The sequence below is a fragment of the Canis aureus genome, chromosome 14 (assembly GCF_053574225.1).
Source record: "Canis aureus isolate CA01 chromosome 14, VMU_Caureus_v.1.0, whole genome shotgun sequence".
NCBI lineage: Eukaryota > Metazoa > Chordata > Mammalia > Carnivora > Canidae > Canis > Canis aureus.
The window spans coordinates 26,286,684-26,305,798 of NC_135624.1; the positions used below are offsets into that span (position 1 = coordinate 26,286,684).

General features: G+C 40.3%; 1 protein-coding gene and 1 long non-coding RNA gene across 12 annotated transcripts in view; one reads left to right on the forward strand and one right to left on the reverse strand.

Annotated features, from left to right (window-relative positions):
• Window positions 1–19,115, forward strand: part of NSMCE2 (NSE2 SUMO ligase component of SMC5/6 complex) — a 214,119-nt gene that overhangs the window by 137,787 nt on the left and 57,217 nt on the right. The window lies entirely within an intron of this gene.
• On the reverse strand, window positions 1,949–18,840 carry LOC144283296 (uncharacterized). 4 transcript variants are annotated; one of them, XR_013351737.1, is made up of 8 exons: window positions 18,592–18,833; window positions 18,072–18,192; window positions 14,233–14,283; window positions 8,489–8,656; window positions 5,824–5,919; window positions 5,566–5,692; window positions 3,355–3,434; window positions 1,949–2,329 (listed from the first exon to the last, which is right to left on the reverse strand). It is a non-coding gene; the product is annotated as an uncharacterized LOC144283296 (long non-coding RNA). The 4 variants fall into 4 exon arrangements; XR_013351736.1 differs by having other exon boundaries at window positions 3,355–5,692; XR_013351738.1 differs by lacking the exon at window positions 14,233–14,283 and having other exon boundaries at window positions 3,355–5,692; window positions 18,592–18,840.

Consider the following 19,115-nt stretch of genomic DNA (forward strand, 5'->3'; position numbering starts at 1 on the left):
AGTAAGAATTATTTTTTTAACAGTGAAAGAAACTGCGTATTTCCCATCACACATAGCATTAAAAAAAAATCCTATTCAGAAATGATCCCATTAACTTTATTTTTAAGTCTCTATTTGAATTATAGCTGATTATAATATAAAAAGTTACTGGATATGTTATTCTGGCAATACTTTTGACCCCTTACAGGTTTTTAGTTTTTTGCTTGGGACCCACCCAGATAGGAAAAAGCCCTTAAATGTCTGTAGATTATTTAAGGCATAGGATTCAACAGCAATCCACTGACTAATTGAGGAAATATTTTTCTTCATTACAAAATCCAAAATTTCAGTCATGACAAATCCCATTTTATACCAGTGTAGTTCATCTTTGACTATATTTGGATTATATAAACCTGTTTAATTTAATAATTGAAGACTTCTCTCAAATGCATATTGGCCTCTCTGCTTGCTGTGCTGCAGACCTGTATAGCACAGCTGCAGAGACCACAGAATTTTTCAGAAAGAAAACACTGCTCACCTGCCCAGTCAGCAAATGCAAATATCAACTTTTTGCTTACATCCTTGTGATAATTATGACCAGATTAAGATGGCTTTTTAAGAAAGATTCAGTGTTTTGCCCCATCTGTGCAGTACACAGCAAAACAACAGTATGGATCATTTGACCTGCATCCAGTGAAGGGATGCTGGCCTGGTTTGTAATTTTTGTGGTGGTGCTTAAAGCTGGGGACATTCTAGATTTGGAGACAACTAAACCAGGTTGAGTGAGCAATCAGTTTATTTTGTCATCTGAGGCAAAACAAAATCTCATCACTGAATGAATAAAATGTACTATACGGCCAGCCTGGCAGAGTCAACTGTTGGGTTAAAGCAATGATTCAAGAATCTTAGGATGTTGAGATGTACTTCCAAATATTCTCCTTCCCTTCCCTTCCCTTCCCTTCCCTTCCCTTCCCTTCCCTTCCCTTCCCTTCCCTTCCCTTCCCTTCCCTTCCCTTCCCTTCCCTCCCCTCCCCTCCCCTCCCCTCCCCTCCCCTCCCCTCTATGTAGCTTTATAGTTTGCAAGCTCAGAATCTAATAGGGGCCAAGAAGGAAAGTAAATAGATATGACTGGTCCCATTGTAATTGGTTAGCTAGCAAGCAGATGCCCCATCTAGGGTCACGTGTTCCAATTTTTCTTGAGAAACTGGAAATTTGGATTTTTTAATGACATCTCTTAATGTTTAAATGTATTGGCTATTGATTAGAAACTTAAAGGCCATGCGTAGCTGAGTAAAACCAATCTACAGAATACATGTAGTTGGTCTCACTCCTTGAATCAAGAGTCATGACTTACCTTTTGATTTCAGGCTTTTGTCTCTTAATTTTAAACTGCAGCTATAACCTTGAGAAAATCTATATTTCAGTCTGTGTTGATGAAGACTCGGTAATTTCCATTGAGTTCCACTGACACACAGCTGCTGTGAATCATCTATATGTAATACAAGTGTACTTGGGCACTGGCAATAAAGCTATGCAGTCTATGCCCTCAAAGTATCTGTGGGCCATACAAGAGCAAAATGCCCTGACACCAGTGATTTGTGTCATATGTGACTGGCAGCTCCAGTGAAGAGCCATACTAGGCAACCCTAGACTCTTCTTGCAAATATCTCCTCCCCCTGAATTATGGCTGGAAACTGTAATGGTAGCAGCTGTCTATCCGGCATAATTGTTGAAAGAGCAAGTGAGAAAGCAAACTGCCTGAATTAGAATCTTGATTGTCTTCCTGACTGTTGTGTGACCTTTGGCAGATTATGTAACCTCACTGTGGTCTCACTTTCCACATCTGTGAGTGGAGATCATCATAATATCTACATTACAGAGTTATTATGATGATGGAATAAGATAACCTTATAGGTGGGGCTCTTTGCTCGATGCCCAACACACAGTAAATGTGCAGTACTGATTCACCACTGCTGCTACTGTTGTATTTGATTCAGAAAGCACTGAACTAAGAATCAAGAGAAATGGGTTTAGGCACCCATTCTGCCTCTTAGTAGCTATGGCCTACTGGAAATCACTTAGCCTCTGTGAACATCAGTGAGATTCAGTTAATATGAAGATGAAGTGTAATTAAGTATTATAACACATAAAGAGATGCACAGATGAAAATTGCAGTTTGATGGTGGGGGCGGGCTATCAACATAACCACCTGGAGGAGGCACGCAGCCCTCGGGACACGGCACAGTTAACCTGTCAGCCACTGGGGAGGAACCTGAGGCCAGTATGCTCCTCTCTTGGTTTCTTCCACTCAGGCACACTGGGCCACAGCACAGTGTTAGAATAGTATTGGCTTTAAAATGACAAAAATACAAATTCACAGTGAAAATTTGACTTTTGGGTGCTCTCACTTTATTTAAAAAAAAAATACACCCTAAAGAGAGAAGACTTTCTTAATTTTATTTGCCTTGCTTTCGAAAAGGTCCCTGCTGTGGCTAAGACTCAGAGTGGCATGCCAATGCAGAGCCACGACTGTGGCCCACTGTGGGCACAAGAGGTTCTAGCAAGCGGCCTCAGATCTTGAGACCATCCAGTACATGAGTCCTTGTTTTAGAAATGAGGAAACAACTAGAGACATTCCAGCCTTGCCTGGTACCATTGAACCAGTGGCTGCCCGCAAGATACTTAGATTTGGGTGTTTTCAGGATTTCCAGCTGTTTCTTCTAACTTCCCACATGTTTGAAGACAGGTCATTCAAATCTGTTTTGGTATCTTTAAATCACTTAGGGAAAAATAATATAGTGGATATGGAAGTACTTAACAGAGTTCCTGTGCAGTGCTTGATCAATAGTCCTTGAATCTGAATCCAAAGAAAGGACTTTATTCTGTGATAATATTAGAATAAGTACTAACAACAACAAGATAATGTGTAGTGCCACAGTCCAGGGAGAACTTTATTTTTGTTTTGCGGGAAAAAATAACTTAATGCAACCAAATGAAAACAGATTGATCAAAACAATGAAAACTCTGTTCCTGTCTTTGAGCTTGGGGAAAGAGGGCCTAATTTGTACATATTCTTTTTATAGCTAATGTAGCTAAATTGACTCAGAGATGACACCTGTGTAACTTATTTTTTAAAAAACCTTACTAAAATCCACGTCTCAGTAAGATTCTAGGAAAGAATTAGCAGCAGCTGTCCTCACATCTGCTTGAATGATGCAGTGTGAAAGGGATTCTAAATATAGTTGGGATTTGAGGCAAATGTACTTCTATGCTGTACTACAAAGTATCAATGGAACTAGATCTGAAGGAGCTTATCATTAAAATCACCTAAAACTAAAATGGTATGGTTTGCTCTGGCAAGCAACAAATATTTACCTTAAGCCATCTTTGTTAGCAAACTTGAAATATAGCTGGTCCGTTCCCACTTGCCAGATGGAGAGAAAGCTTATACAGAGCTTAGAGGAGTAAAATAAGTCACATCAGCACAAAAAAGTGGCTTTTTTTTTTTTTTAATAAGAAGCCTCCGTCCACTCGGTAGCTCAGAAATGGCTTTTTTCTATTTTCATCAGTTCCTGAATTTCATAGCACCTGAGTCAGTTCTCAACATCCACTCCTCCTTCCCTCTTTCCCCTCCACCTTTCCTGCCCTTTCCACCCCCCCTTCCTTCTTTCTTTCAACAAAATTATTATTAAATTATTTCTTAAATACACACTCTGTGCTAGATACTTGATTATACCCAGGGATCCCAACAAAAATAGGATCGACATAGTTTTTATTCTCAGAGTTTTAAAGTTCAAGTAGCATAATAGATTTTTAAAATTTATATATTTTTTGCTTTCAACTAACATCTCTTTTTAAATTCAATTTCATTAAAGTTTTTTTAAGATTTATTTATTTTAGAGAGTGTGTACACATATACACGGGGACAGGGAGGGACAGAGGGAGAGGCAGAGAGAAACACAAGCAGGCTCTGCACTGAACATCGAGCCCAATGCGAGGCTTGATCTCAGAACCCCTAAGATAACAACGTGATCGGAAACCAAGACTCGATCACTCAACCGACTGCACCACCCAGGCACCCCATCAAGTGGCGTAATAGATTTTATACTTTAAACATGTATGTTTAGTTAACACTGCACCTGTAAAGCTCTCAGTGAGTTTCAACAAATAACAGCTGGATGTGAAAACAAGCTTCTGTGAATCCTACAACAACAGACCCAATATAACAGCTACCATTTCTTGAGCACTTACAATATGCCAGGATTTATCCACACACACATTCACGTGTGTGAATGCATACTTACACAGATGCAAACATGTTGTATGTAATCATTGTAACATTCTAAAGGTAGATGTTGTCATTCTCAATTTACAGATGAGGAAACTGAAGCTCAGTGAAATTGGGTTGTCTAAGGTTACATGGCTAATAAGTGGCTGAGGCATGATTCGAACTCGGATTTTCTTAATTCAGACTTGAGCCCTTAACCATGAGGATGTACCTGGGAGTCCTATATGTATAGTCTCCATCATGCATTGCCTCACACTACTTCGAGGGATGGTGCCATGAGCAGCCCCAGTTTCCCCAGGCTCCAGTGCCTGGGATAACTCATTTGTATTCCCCTCTCAACACGTGACCCTCTGGCTCCTCAGGATTGCACGACTACCAGAAAATTCAAAGGAGTTAGTTATCAGTGAAAGCTGAAGATCTTTGCTTTAACACTTTCCTTTGTATTTACAATGGTAACCACAACAAAAACTATGTACAAGCAGTCTCTTCTAGCTTTTCCCAACTTTCTGAGACTTAAAATAACACCTTAATGTTTGCATCATGCACCATATATTTGCATCGAGCATTATATCTTACAAAGCACTTTCACGTCTGTGAACTTGCTCCAGCCTCACAATCTAGTCTGTAGCATGAATCACTTTGCTCCGTTTTGTAAGTGAAGAAACTAAGGCCTACAGCAACAAAGTTGCCCAAAGCCAGTAGCACATCTCTAACAAACCTGTGACTCAAACTCAAATCTGACTCCCTTTCAGCCTCAGAAAGTCATATTTGTGCAGTGATTGTAATCCCATGGACTGAGGGGTCTGTTCTGTTGTTGGTTACAGATTCGGGAGATGCAGATGAGGGGATGAACCTTCTTTAATCTCATGGGGTTTTACTAAGCAAGTCAGAAACCTTCAGGGTTAATAAGATACGGAATTTGTCTCCTGTTCCCTGGTGTTGCTCCAAGCCCAACACCACTGCTTCCTGCCTGCTACTACTACTTTCCAGAGATACTTGGCCTTGGGATGCATATTGCTTGACAACTCTCCTGGCTAGAGATGATTAGAAGTGAAAACTTGTTAAAGTAGGTTACCTCAGGGGCACCTGGGTGGCTCAGTTGGTTGAGCCTCCAACCCTTGATTTCAGCTCAGGACATGATCTCAGGGTCCAGGGATCAAGCCCCTGTGTTGAGCTCCATACTCAACAGGGAGTCTGCTTGAGATTCTCTCCCTCTGCTGCTCCACCTACACATGCACTCTCTTTCTCTCTCATAAATAAATAAATAAAATCTTTTTTTATAGGATAAAGCAAATTACCTCATTAGGACAGCTTTCTCCAGGACCATTTCCTTGAGTTATGTCCTCTCATCAATATCATTAGTCTTTCCATATCTGCTGGCTTTCCTTTCAGCCTGGAAACCCACTCAAGTGTTTCCATCTTTTCCTTTAAAAGTATTGATAATGAAGAGAGAGAGAGAGAGAGAGAGAGAGAGAGAGAGATTGAGACTGTCCTGCATCAACTGATGCCTCTTCTCTCACTTCCCCTTTTTTCTGCAGCCTTCGTGGTCTGAATACCCAGGGACCGTGTCCTTTCTTCCATTCACTCCTTCATCATGGCAGCCTGATTTTTCCACTGCTGCAATGAACCCTCTCTAGACGGTCTCCAGTGATCTGCAAATCGCAAAATTTTTCAGTCTGTATCTTAGCCAAGTATCTCTGCTTCATTTAAAATGGACTACTGGGGATCCCTGGGTGGCGCAGCGGTTTGGCGCCTGCCTTTGGCCCAGGGCGCGATCCTGGAGACCCGGGATCGAATCCCACGTCGGGCTCCCGGTGCATGGAGCCTGCTTCTCCCTCTGCCTGTGTCTCTGCCTCTCTCTCTCTCTGTGACTATCATAAATAAATAAAAAAATAAATAAATAAAATAAAATGGACTACTGGGGACACCTGGTTGGCTTAGCGGATGAGTGTCTGCCTTTGGCTCAGGGCATGATCCCAGGGTCCGGGAATCAGGCTCCCTGTGAGGAGTCTGCTTCTCCCTCTGCCTGTGTCTCTGCCTCTCTCTGTGTGTCTCTCATGAATGAATTTTTAAGAATCTTTAAAAATAAATAAAATAAAATAGACTACTGAATGCTCCTAGAAACTCACTGCTCCCCACTTCAGCTCCTTTGTGAGCTTCTACTATTTTTCAAGGATTCTGCTTCTAGCCAATTGGCCTCTTTTTACACTGGTTTTCTCCTTTTTTCATTTTAGTCATCAGAACTTCAACTTCCACCCCCTGTTTGTGCTGCTGAGCGAGATCCCTAGCCATAATCCTATTTTTTGGTGTATGGAGTTTTTTTGTTTTTACTTTTTTACACAGCTCTTCAATTCTCTGTTTTGTTTTGTCGCAAGTTTTTATTTAAATTCTAGTTACTGGGCAGCCCAGGTGGCTCAGCGGTTTAGCACTGCCTTCAGCCCAGGGCGTGATCCTGGAGACCTGGGATCAAGTCCCACATCGGGCTCCCTGCATGGAGCCTGCTTCTCCCTCTGCCTGTGTTTCTGCCTCTCTCTCTCTCATCTCTGTGTTTCTCATGAATAAATAAATAAAATCTTTAAAAATAAATAAATAAATAAATTATAGTTACTTAACATATAGTGTGTAATACTGATTTTAGGGTACAATTTAGTTTTGCTTTTTTTTTTTTTTTTTTAAGATTTTGTTTATTCATGAGAGACACAGAGAGAAAGAGGCAGAGACACAGGCCGAGGGAGAAGCAGGCTCCCTACAAGAAGCCTGATGTGGGACTCGATCCCGGATCCCAGGATCACACCCTGGGCCAGAGGCAGATGCCCAACCACTGAGCCACCCAGGAGTCCCTAGAGTACAATTTAGTAGTTCATCACTTACATGTAACACCCAGTGCTCATCACAAGTGCCTTCCTTATATGCATCACCCATCTAGCACATCCCCTACCCATCTCCCTTCAGAAACCCTGTTTGTTCACTATCATTAAGAGGCTATTTCTTGGTTTGCCTCTCTTTTCCCCCCATGTTCATTTATTTTGTTTCTTAAATTCCACTTAAGAGTTAAGTCATATGGTATTTATCTTTCTCTGATTTGTTTCACTTAGTGTAATGTACTCTAGCTCCATCCATGTCGTTACAAATGGCAAGATTTCATTCTTTTCACTGGCTGAGTAATATTCCATTGTACATATACCACATCTTCTTTATCCATTCCTCAGTCAATAGGCACTTGGGCTCTTTCCATAACTTGGCTATTATTGATAATGCAGCTATAAATACCAGGATGTGTGTACCCCTTCGAATCAATATTTCTGCATCTTTTGGGCAAATACCTCATAATGTGATTGCTGGGTCATAGGGTAGTTCTGTTTTTAACTTTCTGAGGAACCTTCGTCTGTTTTCCAGAGTGGCTGCACCAGGCCATAATCCTGTTCTTATTACTTCTCTTTCCACTTGGATGTGGCTGCACTATAGTTTCAACATGACCTTTTTTCCTTCCAAAATTAGTTCTTCCTTTTGCAATCCCTAAGTTATTGGATCATCCACTCAAATGAAAAACCTGGAGTCATAATGGACTAACCCCCTCCTTTGCCCTTCGTCATCCCATTTCAATTATATTGCTTCTTAGCTATTTCTCAAATCTGTCCTCTCCCTGTACCCTGCTCCTTTTTCCTGCCTATTGTTACTTATGTTTTCCCCTGTTCTAAAATGCCTCTCTCACTGTTGTTATTGTGCACATGGCTAGTGTGTTCTTATTCATTCTTAAAGACTCATTTCGGGTTTAATTGTCCCTTGATTTATATACAAGTGTCCTCTTTAACCCTCTCCAGATGCCACATATTTGCCTTCCCCACTAGGCTGAGCTTCTTTAGGAAAGTACTGTTCCCTAGTCTTACTCAATCTGTGTACTCCCAGGGACTAAAAAAAAGTACCTAAAACTTACTAAGTTCTCAATAAATATTTGTTGAGTTGAATCAGAATTTCTAGACTTATCAGAACACATGAAAAGCTTTGGAAACAGGAGCTTTAGAGGAAAATATAGGCAATTCTCCAAAGCATCTTGTTCGCACAGCTGTTTTACTGGATATTAACATGTAGACCCTCTTCTGCCTCACACAGTGGCCATGCACCTGAGCATTATATGCTCCTTTCTCATCAGATCTGTGTCTGCCTCTGCTCTTACTCTGCCTACCTCCTGCTGATTCTCTAGGACTCAGCCCAAAGGCTTACCTCAGGATAGATTAGATGCCTCTCATCCGTACTGGTATCTCTGGCATGGCACTTATCAGAGCATGGCATGACCGTTTCCTGTTTCCTGTCTGTCTTTTCCAGTAAACGGGGCTCTTTTAGGACAGAGACCAGGTCTTACTCCCCTTACATCCACAGTGCCTGACATATCTGTGAGGAATAAAGAAGAAATACGCTTTAAAAAGTAGCAGATGTTTATGGGTGTACTGTTACAGAAATCTCTAGAGTATATCAACTATAAAGCTTAAGTAGAAATGTAACATAAATATTAATGTGAAGCTTAAGTTCCTTTTCTTGAGTAGGACCTTAAAGCCACGTATTTTAGGTGTGTTCAGATTCTGATGGCTCCAGTTAACAGTTGTTAATCAGACTAGCCGATCAATTTACTGAGCTGAAATCAAAGCTTCCATTATCAAAGCCTTTTTGTTTATGAATACAAACACAGCATTGATGTTTATAAGAAGAATTAGTTTCTTCCCTGAATGTTAACTAGCCACAAAAGATGGTGTACACATGTGATAGTGTTTTTCACAGAGTTTAAAGAATGTTGGCCTTTGATGTTCTGCCCTTGAATAGAAATGAGTCTGCATTATAAAATCACCAGTGAGGAAATATGGAAACTTCTAGGCAAGCACCTGAGAAGCATTGCTAGTTTCCCAAGTATTAAAATCCAACAGATGCAATGTTTATAACCTAGGGGGGGAAAGCTACATTTTTTGGTGATAGTACATATGTCTTACACTATGAAAATGAGTGAGATTAAGTAGAATTGTTAATAATTCATATCAAATAGAAATGTCTTATTTAAGACATGATGGAAAACATAAGACACTAACAAAAAAGGTTTAGGGGAAAAAAAGAGAGAGAAAAGCTATAAAATACAGGTGTCTCATGAGAAAAGAGATTTGAACCAGCATATGAAATGGGCTTTCAGGTCTTTCTCAGACTATAAAATCTCTCATCTTTACTTCTTTCCATGACTTGCTTCTTTTGTCTCTGTCTTTACACTTGTGTTCTCAGTTTCCCCGGCCATCTGGCAGGAGATGACCACTGCGTAGCACTCTAGGTTATAGATCCTCTTTCAGTTCAACTAAAGAGCTCAGACTAAATTAGAATCTCTTAGTTCCAATTCCATTGTCAGAAGAGAGAAGTTGGTTGATGCAACATAGGTCAGATAGGTCAGTAGTCCACTGTGGTCCAAGCAATTGTGGTGAGGGGACAGAGCCAGGTGATATAAATATGGTTACATTCACACACGTATAAATGCAAAAGAGACAGTTCTCAGGTAGGTTGAACCACCATGAGCTGGACAGACAGCCCACTACCACCTAAAACCAGGGACACATGAAGTGAAAAGTACAACGTATGATTTATCCCGGTATATATTATTTATAGGCTTATTGTCTGTTTCCTCCACCAAACTATAGGCACCTTGAAGCTAGATACCATATCTTATTTATCTTTAATTCCTTAGTATCTGGAGCAGTGCCTCACAATAGGCATTCAGTAAATATTTATTGGATGAACAGAAACAGATATAAGCTCTGCCTTCCTGGGAATTACAGTCTGGTAATGAAAGCAGTCAGTTAACAAGTATATGTTTTATAGCTATAATTGTAGTGAATACTAAAAGCATTTTTAAAAGATGAGAGAAAGGAGGAGTTACTGAGTAAGAATAGAAACTTTCAGAAGGTAGTTGATGGCATTAAAATGCAAGGTAGCTGTATTGACTTTGATTATTCATCCCAAGAGCCTGGAGATAGTAATCATAAAAGATTCCTCCATTCCATTTATAAATTGAATACCAAAAAATTGATTTATATTAAATACATGAGCTACTAAAAGATTACTATAAAGAGCTACCTGAAAATTATAAATTAATGTAATTCATGTGTACTGGTATCTTTTAATTTTTATCTGACAGTTTTAAATTGGCTGACTTCTAGCCCAGAGCTTGATGTAATTATAAAATAATTCTCTGAGATAGTGAATGATGAATTAAGTGCACAGTAGCAGATATACTTTGCCCAGCTCTGCAAAGAGATCTGGATTGAGATTACAAATAACACAATGCAAAACACATGTTCTCTGAAAAGGAATGTGGCAAGATCAGATGGTTCACCAGGATGTGTTTCGTCAGTACAATGGAAAGGATGTATCCAGTGATCTTGGTGATAGTAAAAAAAAGACTAAAGGCAAAAGGATTTAAGAAATGTGTTTCATTTGGGGCGCCTGGGTGGCTCAGCCGGTTAAGCATTCTACTCTTGGTTTCGGCTCAGGTCATGATCTCAGGGTTGTGAGATTGGGCTCCATGTCAGGCCCCACATCAGGCTATGCTGCGCTCAATGGGGAGTCTACCTGGGGATTCTACTCACACACCTATGCTCTCGCTCTCAAATAAATAAATCTTAAAAAAAAAAAAATGTGTTTCATGAGTGTACTTGTTGCCAATATGTAGCAGAGATAGAAGTATTCTAGGAGCAACCCAGATCACCTAACCAATAATCAACAAAGCTTTGACCTAGCTATATTCATTAGAGTAAGTAACAGGAGCTTCTGTATAAACAACCCCCAAACCCCAAAACACCAGAGGCTTATTACTGTGTATTTTTCCCTACACAAAGTCCAATGCAGATAGGAAAGGAGGGGGTGAGGTCTGCTCTATAAAGTTATTCAAGGACCCAGGCTCCTTCAGTCTTGTGGCTTTCTCCTCCTGTGTTACAGGGAAGGCTGGGAAAAAGGTATAGTTAGAGGGAAGAAGAGAATGTGCATATGTAAGTATACTATCTCTACCACGCTAGCAGTACATAGATTCGAGAAGCTGTGGGAAGGGAAATATTGTATAAAAGGCCTTTGTTTTCAAAAGAATTTTGTTGATAAAATTTGAAATGATTTCACACAAGTTGTCTTTCAAAAAAAAGTTTCCATTCCAAAAATGGAATTTAGGAAATGTCTCTCAGAAGCCTCTTACTACTGGTAATATTGCTGACCTCTACAAACCTCCTGTGATTCCCTGTCAGTGATGGAAAGTCCACAAGAAAACTAAGAGCATACAGATTCTGAAAATTACTGGTCTCTGATCCCAGAGGTGATAGTTCTTTTCCTCTCATACGTATCAAAGAGTACCCTCCTCTCCTCCGAGAGGGTTCTGCAACATGAAAAACAAAATTTAAATGTTGGTAGGCTGTATTTGTCGAACACTTCCTTTAGTCTAGAGTCGCATTTCCCAACCAGGAATTGAGGAAAGAGTATATTTTTTATAGGTTTTACTTCAATTTGTCCCAGTGGGCCTGGTTTATATCTGATAACATGTGATCCTCTCTAATAACAATGGCTGTCTATGCCTGAGATCTGTGTTAGGGATTCGTGTAAGTTCTACTACACTGATGGCTTTTACCACTGAGTATATATATATATTCATATTCCAGGCACATCCTTCCAAGTGTTCTGCACCCTCACAGAAATCTCAGTAGTGTGTGTTAGTATTATCCTCATTTTACAGGTGGTGAAACAGAGATGGTACAGAAGCATCTGTGCTCTGAGGTACAGAGATGCCATAAAACTTGCACCAAGGTTGAGCAGCTAATAATGCATAGCAGAGGTTGAATTTAAACCTAGGCAGACTAGCTCTAGAAGTCATCCTCCTCAACACCAAGCTATATGTAGTCTAACAAACCAAGGGACCACCTGGAGATTCCCTGGCGTTAAATATCAGAGAAACAGAATGCTGCCTTCCTTGTACTCTCCAGGATCTTGTCAATTAATCCACATGAGAAGTAACTCCTGCCCAGGAATTTTCAGATTTTATCAAGGGAGATACACACAGGGCAGTTGAAGAGCATGAATCTTATTGTTGTAACCAGAACTAAGATTTGAGGAACATAATTGCATTTCAGATGGCCCAGATTGAGTTTGGCAAGTAGCTGTTAGTTTCTGATCAGCTGTCCCCAAACAGGGCAAAGTATTTTTGGTTTGATTTTAATTACTGACTCTAGTTGGTTATTTTTGGGCATGTATTAAATTGAATGGAATAAATAAGTGAGCATCTACTATGTGGAAAACTCCATGCTACTTACTATAGGGAATACAGAATACAAACAAGAGGAAAATTTAATCATCAGTGTACTGATTAGTGGAAATAGGATTATATCAAACACTAGTGAGGTCGCTGAAACTCTGGAAGACCCTTCTTTAGTTCTTGAGCCTTTAGCTGATAGGTCACACACTGAATGTTGTGAAGGAGGATGGCATTAGGATCCCCAAAGAAGCAGTCCTTGCTTTAGTTAAGTGATCCCATTTCCTTCTATCTCATGTGTTAATATCCCTTTTCATAACTACTTTATTGAGATATAATTCACATACCATAGAGTTCACCCATTAATAGGGCACAATGAATGGTTTTTAATATATTTACAAAGTTCTATAACCTTAACTGCAGTCAATTTTAGGATACTTTCAAAGAGAACCCTATATCCATTTGCATTCCTTTCCTATCTACCTCCCCCCCCCCCCCCCGTAACCACTAATCTACTTTCTGTCTCTGGATTTGTTTATACTGGACATTTCGTGTAAATATGCGTATGTGGTCTTTTGTAACTGGCTTCTTTCACTTAGCATGTTTTCAAGTTCATCCATGTTGCCGCATGTACCAGAACTTCATTCTTTTTCATCCTGAATAACATGCCATTGTATGGATATACCACATTTTATTTGAGTTGTGTCTGTGTTTTGGCTGTTATTAATAATTCTGCTATAAACATTTGTGTACAGGTGGGCATATGTTTTCATTTTCATTTCTTGTGGTATTTGTCTGAGAGTGCAGTTGCTGGGTCATTTGGTAACTCTATGTTTATCCTTTTTAGGAACTGCCAGACTGTTTTCCAAAGCGACTGCGCCATTTTACATTCCCACCAGCAGTGTGTGAGGGTTCCAATTGCTCCACGTCCTCGCCGACACTTGTTATTATCTGTCTCTTTGATTGTAGCCATCCTAGTGGGTGTGAAGTGGTTATCTCATTGTTTTGATATGCATTTCCCTGATGGATTAATATTGTAATATTTATTTTGCCAACCTAAATCAACAGCTTCGCTCTTATACTTCCTTAAGCACAAAATGGAAAGAAACTGTCTTACTTTACTGGGTTGACTTTCTCAAACAAACCATAGTTCTGTACAACAAGACAAATGTCACTACGAGGTTAGAGTTATACCTGAAAGAACACCAAGTAGACTGACATGGAGTTAAGAATATGGACTCATCTGGGAAATTTGTTTTGCAGCATGAATTCATTCACAGTGTTCTGAGGCCTTTATCTAAGCTACTCGAGTACTATTATGCGACATTTACTGGATAATCCAGACTGCACTTGGGTTAAATCGACAGAGTGATGTCACCCAGTAAACACTTGAAAGTGGAGATGTGTGTCTCTTCTAGTTCTATCAGTTGAGATTAGCCATGGTTCACAGCACAGCGAGCTTTTTCTCCTCTGTGATCCATCAATCTGTGTCTTGTCCTGGGCCAATAATCTGTCACCTGAAACTACTTAAAATAGGTTGGACTTTCTTAAATGCCGCGTTGCTGTGATGACTTCGGGTTTTGGCTGCAGAAGAGAAAGCACTTTTAATGACTTTTGTTTGCCTCCAATATATCCCTTGTTTCCAGGACAAGCTGTGTGATTTTTAGCTCCCTCGCTTATATACCTAGAATTTATTCTGTACCAGCTGTACCTTCCATCTTTTTCCCTTGCGGAGGCTTCCAGTGTGCTTCTCTTTGTGTTTCTGTCAAGGGAAGAGAAAGATCTGGGGCTTAGAAGAGGTGTCAGAGTTCCACCATCTTGATTACACCAGCTAGCAAGTGTGTACAAAGGGCCTGCACAAAAAGCCGTTTGGTGAGAAAAGGAGAAAATAAAAAGTTGATCAGAATTCAGAGGATGTTTTCTTCAGAGAAAGTCTCAAGATCTAGAGAACATCCCTCAAAGGAGACCCTAATGGTAGACTGGTCATCCTCCCTGACCCACAGAGAGAATGCCCACCCAGATCCATGGCCTCTACACCTCTGTCTCCAGTAAGCCCAGCTTTGAGAAGGTCTGGGAGGGGTGAAGTAAAGAAGGAGAAAGAAGAGTGGATAATTAATCCCTTCATGATATATCATCATATGTTCTGCCTTCTTTATTCCTTTCAATATGTATTTATATAGCTAAGTTTGGCAGGGATGGGGGGAGGTGGTATTGTTGGAAGAATCAGTTAGGTTTATGGGAAGAGCTTGAATTTTGTCTCTCCAAAAGAGAGGGTAGGTAATAACTTTATACATTTACAGAACTGGTTTTGATTGGGTTTTTTGTTTTTTGTTTTGTTTTGTTTTTTGCTTCAGTAAATTATTTTGAACATTCTGTTAACTAAAATATTATTTTGGTTATCACTTCATGACTCAGTGATCATTGTTGCCTCTAACAAAGATCCTAAACTACTGTACAACCCTGACGCATGTGCCTTTAAATTCATCAAAGAAGAACTCAATGGTATTTACTAAAATATTAGTAAGAATTATAGTTCATATTCTTATTTTTGTAAAATGATTAGCCCTTCAGTAATAATTAGAAAAAAATCATAATTAGCCCTTACTGAGCAATGACTGTGTAGGACATTGACTAATAGCTTTGCATTGGTTATCTCGCTTCATAATTCTTTCTCTAGACCTTTGGAATAGGTACTGTTATTATCCCCATCCTATAACCCGAGATTTAATGACATTTAGCACTTGCCTTATCCGGAGCTTACACCCTTAGCCCCACAGCAAACAACCTTCCTTGTGTATGTGGCATACCTAATGCATAGCCCCGCCTCTCCTCTATCCTCTCACAAATGAGAAATAGAGGAGTGGTAGGACACAGAATATGGATGACAAAATGAATGCATGAGAGTTAGCACACTTCAACGAGCAGAGCAAATTAAGTTTTGCTGTGGTAGAGTTTTTGCTTTTATTTTTGTCATGGTAGTTTTTGTTAAAGCTTTTAAGGTTTCCTTTTCCTCCTTCTTACTCTTGCACAGAAACATGAGGCAGAAACTGCTGAGGAAAGGCAGGCCCCAGGCTGATTATTCCTGTAGGAAAATGGCCAAGATGTATATTCCATGGACCAACAATGAATCAGAGATGTTGCTTGTTCTTTTAAGAAATCAGAATAAAGAAAATTGCTTATACCAGTTTTCCTTCAGAAAACCAAACACCTCTGATGACTTATTTATCATAGAAGATGGAATATATTTAGAAATCCAGGAAGTATTTGCTTTCTCATCGCAAGGATAAAGTTATTCATAGTCACTTGTTCAACTAAATTGCTCTTAATCACTTCCCCGGCCATTTTACTGTGAGATATCCCCAAACCAGTGAATGAATTCATATCACACACACACAGTGCCTACATGCCCATCTTTCACAGCCTCTGTATCATACTTCTCATGCCTTTTGTCAAGGTAAGTGTCTGAGTGTAATGTAACGAAAGGCAGGTAGTTCTAAATGATGGAGGTGATATCAGTCATTAACATTTTTTTTGTGTCCTTTAATGCCTGCGCTAACACGAACACTTCCTCCTGGCCTGAAACACAGTGAAAACTGGGGTGAGATCTTGATTCACAGACATGTGTCATTTGCTGACAATATGCAAAGCAATTACGCTTGGAGATACTACTGTGTGCGCTTCATAATATTAACCCTTGATGTGGAAGAAAAAGCCTAGGCTTTGAAGTTGGATAAGAACAAAATAATGCTGACTGGATGCCAGGCACTTTATATAAGTGAACTCATTAATTCTGACCACAGCCCTCTGAAGTGCATACTGCTAATATCTCCATTTGACGGAGGAAAAGATTGAGTCACAGAGTTAAGAAACTTGCTCAGTATTACCCGGCCAGTAAGGGTCGGAGCCAACAACTGAAACCAGGCAATCTGGCTGCAGAGAACCTGCTGTCTCTCCCTTGGCTACACTGACTCAGCCAGAGCTTCAAATCCTGCAACTGCACTTGATTAGCCAGGCAATGCAGGGCATTTCCTTGAACTGCCTTTCCTTTCGTTTCCTCGTCTGTAAAATGGGCAAGGTTATTATGAGAATTAAAATGGAATACCACTGAATATGACCAGTAGTTCTCAACATCTGTGCTTCTTTCCTTTTTTTGTTTAAATTTAGGCCCCATCCGAACCTCTGATTCATTTAAATACTTTGTGGTATGTGGTTTGTTGTCACCGATTTGAGACTTATGTCGACGTTGCTTCAGAATAGGCAGGTTTTTTTTTTAATTAATCTTCTTGATAACTACAAAATTCAGTACAGCATTAAGTCAGCATTGATAGGATTAAGTTTGGGGTGATATTAAAGAGTCTGACTTCATAAATCCCATAGGGGTTGTTTCTCAGATACTTCAAATGCACTCTGTTACCTCTTTTATTGCTGAAATATTTATCTGCGTGCATGCTCAAGGCAGCACATTTCATGAATAGCTGATGCTAGTAAAAAGGAATGTGTTGTTATTCTCTCTGTATGTGCTGTTTCTTTACTGAGACCCAGTGGACTATTCTAAAAGTAGACTCTCAAAAATATTAATAGCATCACCTACAAACATTGTACATTTTTAAATCTGTACACAGTGGGACTCAAGAGGTTATAAATATTCTGGTTGATACCGGCTTTCTTATCATTACATGTGTTGGCTGAATCAAAAGGAGGTAATTTGTCATCGTGCAGTGCTTCCTTTCTCTTTCAAAGAGAAAGGAAGAGGCTTATGGAAAATGTAACGACTCCTTTAATACATATATTTCGCAAGAAATAGAGGTGACTAATTTCACTGAGAATAGTTGGTGAGCTTTTGAGTGTATGGCAAGAGAATACCATGCAGTTTGAGGACTGTGACTCTGATTACATAATTTTGACTTTCTTAAACTGGAACCTGGTCACTTTAAGGGCTATGCCATTTACTTCTCAGTCTGAGTCAGACCACAGATGACAGGGCAGATTCGGAGATCTAAGAGGTTGTGTTACCTCAGTAGGGTGGTTATGTTCCATTCAACAGTCATCTGTTGAGCACCTCTCATTCACTAGGCTTTGGGGATACAAACACACAAAGGACACTGTTCCTGCCTTCCAGTCTGTGGTCTGTAGGGCACTAGGAAGACACAGGGTGCTTTGAGAGAGGAGATCACCTAATCTAGCCTGAGAGTGCGAGGCAGGAGATTGATGGAGGGGCTGTCTAGGAAGGCTTCCTGGTGGGAAGAGTGCTGAGATGAGTCTTACAGGATGGATTGATGTGAGCAAGGTAAAGTAGGGATGGGAGGGCATTCCAGCTCGTGTCTGTATCCTCTGGAGCAGTTTTTTAATCATCCTACCTAACCAGCAGCAGCAGCAGCAGTTCCAAGTAATGTCCTGTCTGACCCACTGACTTCAAATCTATTATTATTTGTTCAAGGAAAGATTCATTTCTGTGTCTTAATGATTAGCTGGTTCTGTGAGATACAAGTTCTAAGGGAAACAACAATAACAAAACAAAACTGGGGTGTTTCTGCACTTGCCATGCCTTACCCATTTGGCCTGACCTCCTCCATCATCACTTGAACAGGATTGACTAGGGAGTGTGCTGGAACCCCAGGAGCATGGGCTGGTGAGAGAGCAGGTCCCTGGGGAAAATCCCCAGCCTGTAAAGCTGGCATTCAAAGGGGAGTGGGGGACATAAAATCAGTGACAGTTGGATAGTAAGCAGCATCCAGAGTAGTCATCAACGCTGCAGGTTATTTCCTGGCCAAAAGTTATAGTCTGGCTCGTGATACCCAGCCTGCATCACGTACTAGCTTTTTTTTCCTCTAAAATGAGGACTAATAATAGTACCTCACTATACCACCCAGCAGCAGGGTGGAGGGTGGAGTTAGGATTCAAGTTACTAATTTAGGAAAAACCCTTGAAAGTATCTGTTAGCTGTTAGGGGGCAGAGTCCCAGGTCACTTAGGAGACCCAAACACATCAAGACCTCTGCCACAAGTGAAGTACTTAGCACAGAACTCCCAATCCTCCGAGAGGTATCTGTTTACCACACAAGCCAACTTACCCATTGAGCACTCATTCAACGTGTATTTAGTGCATGTCTCCTATTTGCCAGGCACTGGGGAAGAATTAGGTAGAACAATGGGTCTATATGAAGGTCCTAGTATAGGAGTGTGCTTGGCGGGTTCCAGGGACAGCAAAGAGGTCCATATGGAATGAATAAGAGGTAGAAGAGGAAGAGATGAGATCAGAGAAGTAACAGGGGGCAGATCCTGCAGCGCCTTCTAGATCATAGGCCATTGTGAGGACTTTGGCTTTTACTTTGATGTCACTATGGGGTGAGAATTGAGAGAGGAATCCTAACAACTATTGCTGATGTTTGAGCTTATAGAATATAGCAGGCACTGTGCTAAGTGCTTGACCTGTGTTATCTGACTTAATCAGATACAAAAAGTAGATTAGAGCAATGGTAGAAAGCAAATGACACTGTCCCCAGGCCTTGGGAGCTTGCCTGTGTATTCAAACCCAGATGGTATTACATTGTAATATAGTGAATATAGGCAATGTGTTTGCCACCAGATTGATTGT